The sequence below is a fragment of the Ictalurus punctatus genome, unplaced genomic scaffold (genome assembly GCF_001660625.3).
Source record: "Ictalurus punctatus breed USDA103 unplaced genomic scaffold, Coco_2.0 Super-Scaffold_100, whole genome shotgun sequence".
Classification (NCBI taxonomy): Eukaryota; Metazoa; Chordata; class Actinopteri; order Siluriformes; family Ictaluridae; genus Ictalurus; species Ictalurus punctatus.
In genome coordinates this window covers 2696491-2705184 of record NW_026521086.1, presented here as the reverse complement: position 1 = coordinate 2705184, position 8694 = coordinate 2696491, and positions in this window count along the sequence as shown.

Sequence of the window (8694 nt, the reverse complement as noted above, 5' to 3'; positions counted from 1 at the left end):
AGACCTGGTGGGAGACGTGCTAGTGTTGTGCGCCCTGGGGTCTCATAGTAGATTGGCAGCTGGAGAATGGGCCTTAGGACCCCCCTACATCCACTTTGCGCCGGACATGTGTAGATGTACCTAGCCATAACTCTTAACCCTTAACTTACTTCTCCTTTTAACTATGTATATATATATCTCATTTCGAATTTAACTACCTTGATTATACGTTTGTTTGCCTACATCGATTATAAGATTAACTGAGTTCCCCTAATCATTTATTACTACTACTACTGCCATACGTATGAGTACACTACAGTAACTAACTACTTGATCTACACGTCCCTATCTTTCTCAACTAGGCCTGTCAGCCCACAGTTTTGTATTTGTCGGGACCTGCAGATTCTTGCTTCCCCTCAAAAACCAAACCCCAGTCTTTCGCAGTCAGGGGTGGGCGAAAAAACCTCTTACGAGGAAAAATTCCCACCCTGCCAGCACCATGTGCTCAGCAGCACCATTATACTTTTCTGTGCCTGATTGCGTCACACTTTTTTGCCCATCACATTACATGTCATACATACATACACATTTTATAACACTCGGCATAACAGTCTCTATCGGCAGTATCCCTCTGTATTCCAGTTGTCTTCGGCTCAAGCACTTTACGTACTGTAGAGAACCACCCTTTGGGGAGAGGTTAGGCTAGCACTTACACCCAGGGTATGGATCATCACATCTTCTTCTCACCCCTCAGGGTTCAGTAGATCTGCAACACAAATGAACATATAGAAAACACCAATAGGTCCCGTTTGTCTCGGATAGGCCCATTACCTTGCCACTACCTTGTACAAACGGGTCCTTGCGCCCCCTTTCCCATCAGTCCTGGCTCATGTCCCGTCTCATGTTCTCGTAGACGCTGGTGTTGCTGCTGTCACTGCTCATTGACCCCTGTCTGTCGCTGCTGTCGCTGCTCATTGACCCCCGTCGCATGGTCTCAATCACCACCCCCCGTTGAGGCGGTAACGCCTCACCCTTAACAACATACTGGCCAGAAAAGGAGGCTGGGGACATCACCATCCGCCGTGCGCAGGGGATCACACAGCAGGCCACCAGAGCCATAAGGAGAAGGAGGACGAACAGGGACGCTCCCAAGCGGGTCAGGGTAGCAGTCCAATCTCCAGAAAGAAACCAGGAGAGCCACGGCAGGAGGCGAAGACTAGACCCAAAGCCGGAGTTAGCCGCTTGCTCCGTCTGTAGGGCTTGTAGTTGGCCCAGGACCTTGGAGAGGGCTCCCTCAGAACCAGTGTGCAAAGGGATTGCAGCACAGCACTCGGGACCAATCATTGTACAGACACCTTCCTCCGGGGCCCGCATCTGGTCCAGGACAAAACGGTTCTGAGCAGCCATGAGGGAAGTGGCATGGAGCTGATCACGGACCAGTCCGAGAGCACTCAACGAGTAGTTAATGAAGCGTTGCTCGTTGTACCACATGTAATTAATCCATGCCACGTTGCGGTTGATCTGCACGGCCGGGAGCAAAATAGACGCTACACCACTGCCAACGGCCTCCATGGCTCTGTAGCGAGCAGGAACGCCAACGGGGGTACCCCCAAAGTCAAGATGGACGGTCTCATCAGCAGCCCAGTCAGAATAGTTCGCTGCATCAGCGTCACGGACATACTGAGTCCATTGGGCCACGTCGCGGCGTGAACGGGACCGGCCGGATGACGGTCGGTCAGCCACCAACAAAACACGGGTCTTACCATCCAACCTAACCGGGGCGCAGCATCCCTGCCACTCCGCAGGCAAGGTCTGGCGTACACGTTGGCCCCCGCAAAACCAGAACACATCCGCAAGGGGAACAGTACCACCACTAAGATCAGGTAGGGGAATTACCACATTGGGGGTGCATGGGGGTGAATCACAAACAGAGGGGGTTTCAATTTGCAAATCATTAGCGAACAGGGAGACATTACGTCGGGCAGACATATTTCCCACAGGATATACGCCAACAGAGGAGCAGAGGCAGATGGGAAAGAACGAGGGCAGAGACGGTTGGACGCGGACAAAAGTCGACACTTGGGTGGTTACAGGGTGAAACAAGCATGAGGAGCTTGCATTGTGCATCCACGATGGGCCAAAATCAGCCGAAAGGGCCCCAAGGAGGCACACAGTAGGACACAAAAAATCAACAGAATAGGGGTTGGTGAGACATTCTGTGAGGTTCCCCATAGGCAGCATAAAATGGGGGGTGAGGCTACGATCATGACATACGAGACACGAGCGATCCGTCACAGATCGAGCAGTGTGGACCATCCATGCCATGTACATGTTACTCTGCTCCTCTGTGAGCGAAGTGTTAGCGGTAGAGATTGAATAATATTGTAATTTCATTAATTTATGTGCGAGCGGAGTTGACATCGGGGGCAATGAGGAGGGGGTGGAGAGCCCGGGATGCGAAGGGTGACCCTGTACTATCATGGTAAGAACATGCCGTAGCCAAGCAAAGGAACGGTAGCCACAGGGGGCCAATCGTGGGCAGCTCGAAGGAGCACCTACTCGTCCGTGCCCTACCAGTAATTCTAAGATGTCCTACGCGAATCTCCACAGACCGAGCTGGGGAGAAAGTGAATGAGGCCAAATAGGGACTTCTCCCAATCAGGGACTCTTCATGGGCGAGTCTAAGGAGAGCTAACGTGCACATCGAGCTACGGGAACCTATAGTGGAGCCAGGGGCCGTCCAGGATCGAACACGCCTAATATGAGGATAGAGGGCTGTGCGGGAAGTAGCAGTCGCTAGTGGGCGTAATGTATGATAGGAATCCAGGGAATTTCTTTTAAACATTGGGTCGTAGAAAAAGAAAAAGAGTACTATTAGCCCTGCTGTAAAAATCAGTTTACCCACATACGTGCTACTATTCTGTGGAGCTTGTTCCACCGGTCCCCTCCGGAACCGGGGGTAGGGGAGTGCGCAAGGATTCATGCGGAGACTGACGTTCAGGAGTAAGCTCGGGTAAGTTCAACTGTGCTGCTAGAGACTGTAGCGTATCTGAGTTGATTAAGCTCAGAGGCAAAGCGGTGTCGTCAAGGTCCTGACAGAGAGTGGCGAATGTAGACAGAAAATCCTCCGTTGCTGGGGTTACAACTTCCTGTGGGCAGATAACTACACCCGTCACTTCTATTTGGGGCGTGAGAACGGTGAGGCTACTGGCATCAGACTGAGACAGTCTATCGAGTTTTTCCACAGCTCGCCGCTTATTCTGGGCTCGAGTGCCGTAGGCAGGGCTCAGGGATGCACCCGAATCACTGTCACTATCAGTGAACACCACTGCCCCAGTGGGCTTCCTTGTACTGTCTAGTCTTGAGGTCGATGGTTGTTCGTCGGTAGTGTCTTGCAGTAGCGGTCCCTTACCTGGTTCGGCGCTGCTGCAGTGGTTCAAGTGATACCAGTAATTCCTCCCCTCTACTTTCACAGCCGTGGGGGTTGCAGCGACCACGGTGAATGGTCCTTCCCGACGTCCCGCAAGGGGGCTCTTTCTCTTGAAAACACGAATGTATACCTGGTCCCCCGGTGCCACTAGGCGCACGTCCTCCCGTACCTCGCTCTCTCCATGGACTGCCTCACGAACCTGTGAATACAAATGTCTATGGATTTTGGTGAGGGTTCGCACATAATCCTGCATTTCGTCCTCCAATTGTGCCAAAGACGGCCCTGTGTATGGACCTCGGGTGAATGCCATAGGCATTGGGCGCCCAGTAAGCATTTCATGAGGAGTCAAGTGCGTCATATGATTGGTCTGAGAACGCATCTTCATCAAGGCCAGTGGTAAGGCCTGTACCCAGTTCAGGCGAGAGCTCTCGCATATTTTTGCCAGTTTATTAACTAGGGTACCGTTCACTCGTTCTACCATGCCCTGGGATTGAGGATGATACACACATCCTAGCTTATGATCTATCCCCAAGGCAGATGCCACATTGTCAATGACGTTATTCACAAAGTGGGTACCGTTGTCCGAACTCAGAAAATCTGGAATACCGAACCGGGGAATGACTTCGCGACATAAAAATTTAGCCGCGGTCCTTGCATCTTCCTTGGAAGTTGCAGCTGCCTCCACCCACCTGCTGAAGCGGTCTACTACTACTAGAATGTAGCGCTTTCCTTCTTTCCGGTTGTCTGCTCCCATGTCTACATAATCCATCATTATATGCCGGAATGGCCCTGTCGGCGGGGGAATATGTCCTAAAGGAGCAGTGAAGTTCTTTCGCACATTGTTCTTGATACACACTTCACATCTATTCAACGCATAGTCCACCATACTGGCCAGAAATGGGGACCACCATTCCTGACGGATTTTTCGGATAGTTTCGGTTCTATGGGCATGATCCAAGCCATGGGCTTCTTTGATCAAGAGCGGGAGGTAACTGGCTGGGGCTATACACAATCCTTCTATGCTGCGCCACAATCCAGTACCCGCCTCTTTTCTCGCCCCCCGTTTTATCCACGCCGATACTTCAGCCACACCTGCGGTGTTCTGCAGCTCCACCAAGTGGGCCACATTGTCTACCTGCGGATGCCGCATCGGACTTTCCCCAGGCTGAGTTAGGGCCATCATCTGCCCCGGCCCTACGGCAGCTTTCTTAGCTGCCTCATCCGCCAGTGAGTTCCCTTTAGTGATAAAGGAGTCATCGGTCCTATGTGCCCTGCATTTCACTACAGCTAATTTTGCGGGCAATGTCATAGCATATAGTAAATCTGAAATCGCCTCCCCGTGGGTCACGGCGGTCCCATCTGCCCGCTGGAATCCCCTTTGAGCCCAGATTGGTCCAAACACATGGCAGACTCCATGAGCATAGGCTGAGTCCGTATATATATTGCAACTCTCATTACGGCCCAAATTACATGCAGCTGTCAACGCCCGTAGTTCAGCTAGCTGGGCCGAGCAGGGTTGGGGGAGCGGAACACTCATCACTACCTCAAACGTCGCCGGGTTTCGTCGTGCTTCTACTACTGCCAACCCAGCCTTATTGCCCGTATCAGTACGATAACAGGAACCGTCCACAAAATACGTATGCTTAGCATTATCAATAGGGCAGTTATCCAAATCTGAACGCGCTTTCAAAAATATCTCTGATACCGCTACGCACTCATGGGGTACACCATCTATCGGGGTTACCAGTTTATCGGCCGGATTCACCGTGGTGCACCGTTCTATGGTGAGCTCCGGGGCTGACAGAATGGAGTCATATCCTGTTCGACGGGAGTTCGTTATCACAAAGGTCTGACTCGTTAGGAGCGCATGCAGTGCATGGGTCGTATATAATGTAACTGGGTGCCCCATGGTGATTGAGGACGCTTTCTGATATGCAAATGCGGCCGCTGCCAAAGACCGATAACAGGGGGGCATCCCTTTTTCCACGTTATCAAGAGCCGTGCTGTAATAGGAGATGGCCTGTTTCCCCATCCCTTGTTGCTGCTGAGTTAGGACGGCCGATGCGTACCCCTTTCTTTCGGATACATAGAGGTGAAAAGGTTTGCTATAATCTGGGTTAGCCAATGCAGGAGCGGTCATTAAGGCCATTTTAATATCTGCGAGTGCAGCTAGAGCTTCAGGAGTCCAGACGAGGGGGGCATTTGGCTGTGATTGGTCTGCTGCCTTAATCATATCCCGTAATGGTTGGACCCTTAGCGCGAACTCACATATCCATGGACGACTGAACCCCGCCATTCCTAGAAATGCCAACATCTGTCGCACGGTGGTTGGCTGTGGGGCCTTGCGTATGGCCTCTACATGCTTTGGTGCTATAGTACGGCTTTCTCCCTCTAACACACGACCTAGGTATTCCACCTTTTGTCTACAAAATTGCAACTTTTCTTTACTTACTTTGTGGCCATTTTCGGCCAACATTCTTAGAACCTTTAGAGAGTCGTGCTGGCATTGCTCTTTGGACGCACTACAAATCAAAAGGTCGTCGACATATTGCAAGATGGTGCTACGGCACTCCAGGGCTGAGAGGTCTTGAGCCAGTACCTGATTAAATATGGATGGGCTTTCACAGTATCCCTGCGGAAGTCTAGTGTATGTGTACTGCTGCCCTTCGTACGTGAAAGCAAACAAATGCTGTGAGTCTGGGTGCAGTGGCACGCTAAAAAATGCTGAGCATAAATCTATGACAGTATACCATTTGGTCCCTTCTGGAATGTTCGACAATAGGGTGTGTGGGTCTGGCACTACTGGTGTTTCCGGTATCACAATTTGGTTAATAGCACGCAAATCATGTACTAGCCTCCACTTCTCTGAGTCAGGTTTTCTAACTGGAAAAATGGGGGTATTGCACTGACTTCGCGTGGAGATTAGAACTCCAGCCTCTACCAATCCGTGTATTGTGGGCCGTATGCCTTCTCTAGCTTGCACTGACAACGGATACTGTTTCTGGTAGGGCAACCTTGCATTCTCTTTTACCTTAATTTGAGCTAGGTCGGCGGATTTAACCAACCCTACGTCGGCCGGATGTTTTGTCCATAGCTGTTCTGGAATAGTTTTCAGTATTTCCTCATTGTCCTGATCTTTTGCTGCCTTAACTGCCATTTGTAAACCACTCCGGTCCGTGTTCGTGCATATGCAGACACTAGTGGCCACGGTGGTATCAATTGCTTTTACTGAGATTCGCACAAACTTTCCATCAGGCGACTTGTGCAAGGATGGATTGGTAGTTGGCTTCCACTCTTGTACTTCTTTTGCCTGCCCTATCATTGGCTCTACCTCTTCCCGTTCCAGGCCTTTGGTGACCATGAGTGTGACATGGGGCGCTGTCCCTTCCAGCTGATAACAGTTAGCGATTCTATCTGGGAGCTTTATAATAGCCGCCACTCCCTGTGGGCCGCTTATTATTTCCATGGTTTTAATGTCCATTACTTGTCCCTGTTCCATGTCCTCCCAAAGCTGAGCATATTCCTGGTCTCGTCCACCGTCATCATTTTTAATAGTGCAATATAAAGGGGCCTCCACTTCGGTGCACTCGGGCCGCATGTACTGTAACCATGGTTTCCATTCTGCGTATCTGTGCCAGAGTTCCGAGTTAGCTGGATCGGACATCTCTAGCCAGTATACCATCCTCACATTACGGGCGGTGCTAGGTGGCTCGTGCAACAGTAGGAATTGTGTGGATATTGATTTGGGGAACGTCACCCAAATCCCAGTCGCTTCGCACTGTATCTGAGCTCCCAACTTACACAGAGCATCACGTCCCAGTAGGTTAACAGGCGCTCCTGGCGAATATAACAGGGGTGCTTGTATTGTCACACCATCCAGAGATAGTTCTTGAGGCTCGGTGAATCGTAAGGTCTGTATTTTTCCTGAGAAGCCCATAGTTTGAATAGCCTTACAGGTGAGGGGGAGCTGTGAACCTTCTTTCCCTATACTTGAATATGTAGCTCCAGTGTCGATCATAAAAGGCGCTTGCAAGGTGTTTCCGATCGTCACTGTAACAGTTGGCTCTTGTTCTGGATGCAGTGTGGTGAGGCACTGCATGAGCTCCCCCCCGGGCTTCTCTCGGCCTCCTCAACTCTGGCTGGGTCCCGGCTCCCCATAGGGGCCATACATGGGGCCACCTTGGGGTACTGGGGGTAGCGGTTGACACCGAGGTGGCATTCCATAGCTCTCCGGTGCTCTCGGTCCAAGACCTCTTCTTTCAGCCCTATCCACGCGGTCTCCCCAAGTTGGTCGTGGGACACGTGGACAATTTCTCCTGAAGTGGCTAGGATCACCGCATCCCCAACACCCTTCAGTTGCCATATCTGGCCTTGGCAAAACTCGACCCCGTCCGTATCCTCGTCCCCTCCTCCAGGCAGGTGGCATTCCCGGGTGCATGGGGGCCCTCATATGATATATGTAATCCATCTGGTCGGGGTGCAGCATAGCAGTTATGTGTGGGACTTGCTGTTGTGGGTGGGCCTGGTATCCATTGGCCAACAGCATAGGGTCAGCCTGTGCTGGGGCTGACGCTTGTGGATGGGGCACCATCACTGCCGCTTGTTTAATGTGCTCCCTCCTCCGTTCCTTCTCTTCCTGTTTAGTCCTGGTCAGTTCGCCGAGCTGTGCTTTATAGAGTTGGCTCATTAGGGTTTCAATAGCATCTTTAGCTTCTTTTTTCAGCTTCCTGTGTTGCTCCACGTGATGGGTCACATGTGCCAGAAATGAAGCCCATTCCATTGCGTTGAGCCCCACCACTTCCTCTAACTTCTTCTGTACCTCGCCAGGGAGAGCCTTCTTCAATAGCAGTTTGAACAGTCCCACACTTGCCACTGAATCGTCCCATTTGGCACCCGTTTCATCCCTCCATTTATCTTGAAACTTTTGTATGAAGGTTATCACGTTTTCTTCGTCTTTCAGTTTTATATTTTCAAGCTTCCCAGGGTCCATCTTAGCCGGATACATACTCCTCACAGCATCCCATATTTCTTGTCGGTATAGGCCAAACGGGATGGCATCAGCCTTGGGGTCATCTATCAAATCCCTGTGTTCTGCCCCATCGAAAATTTCTTCAGCCCGTCCCTTGCCCACTGTTTGGCAGAGAATGGCTTTGATATCGCCTATCGCCAGGTGCTGTCCTGATGTTTTTTCCTCAAACTGTGTAATCCATTTCTGCCCCCCTTCACACATGTTGGGTAATCGTTGGATCAGGCCTGTTAGGTCCATGAAACTCCAGGGTGCATAA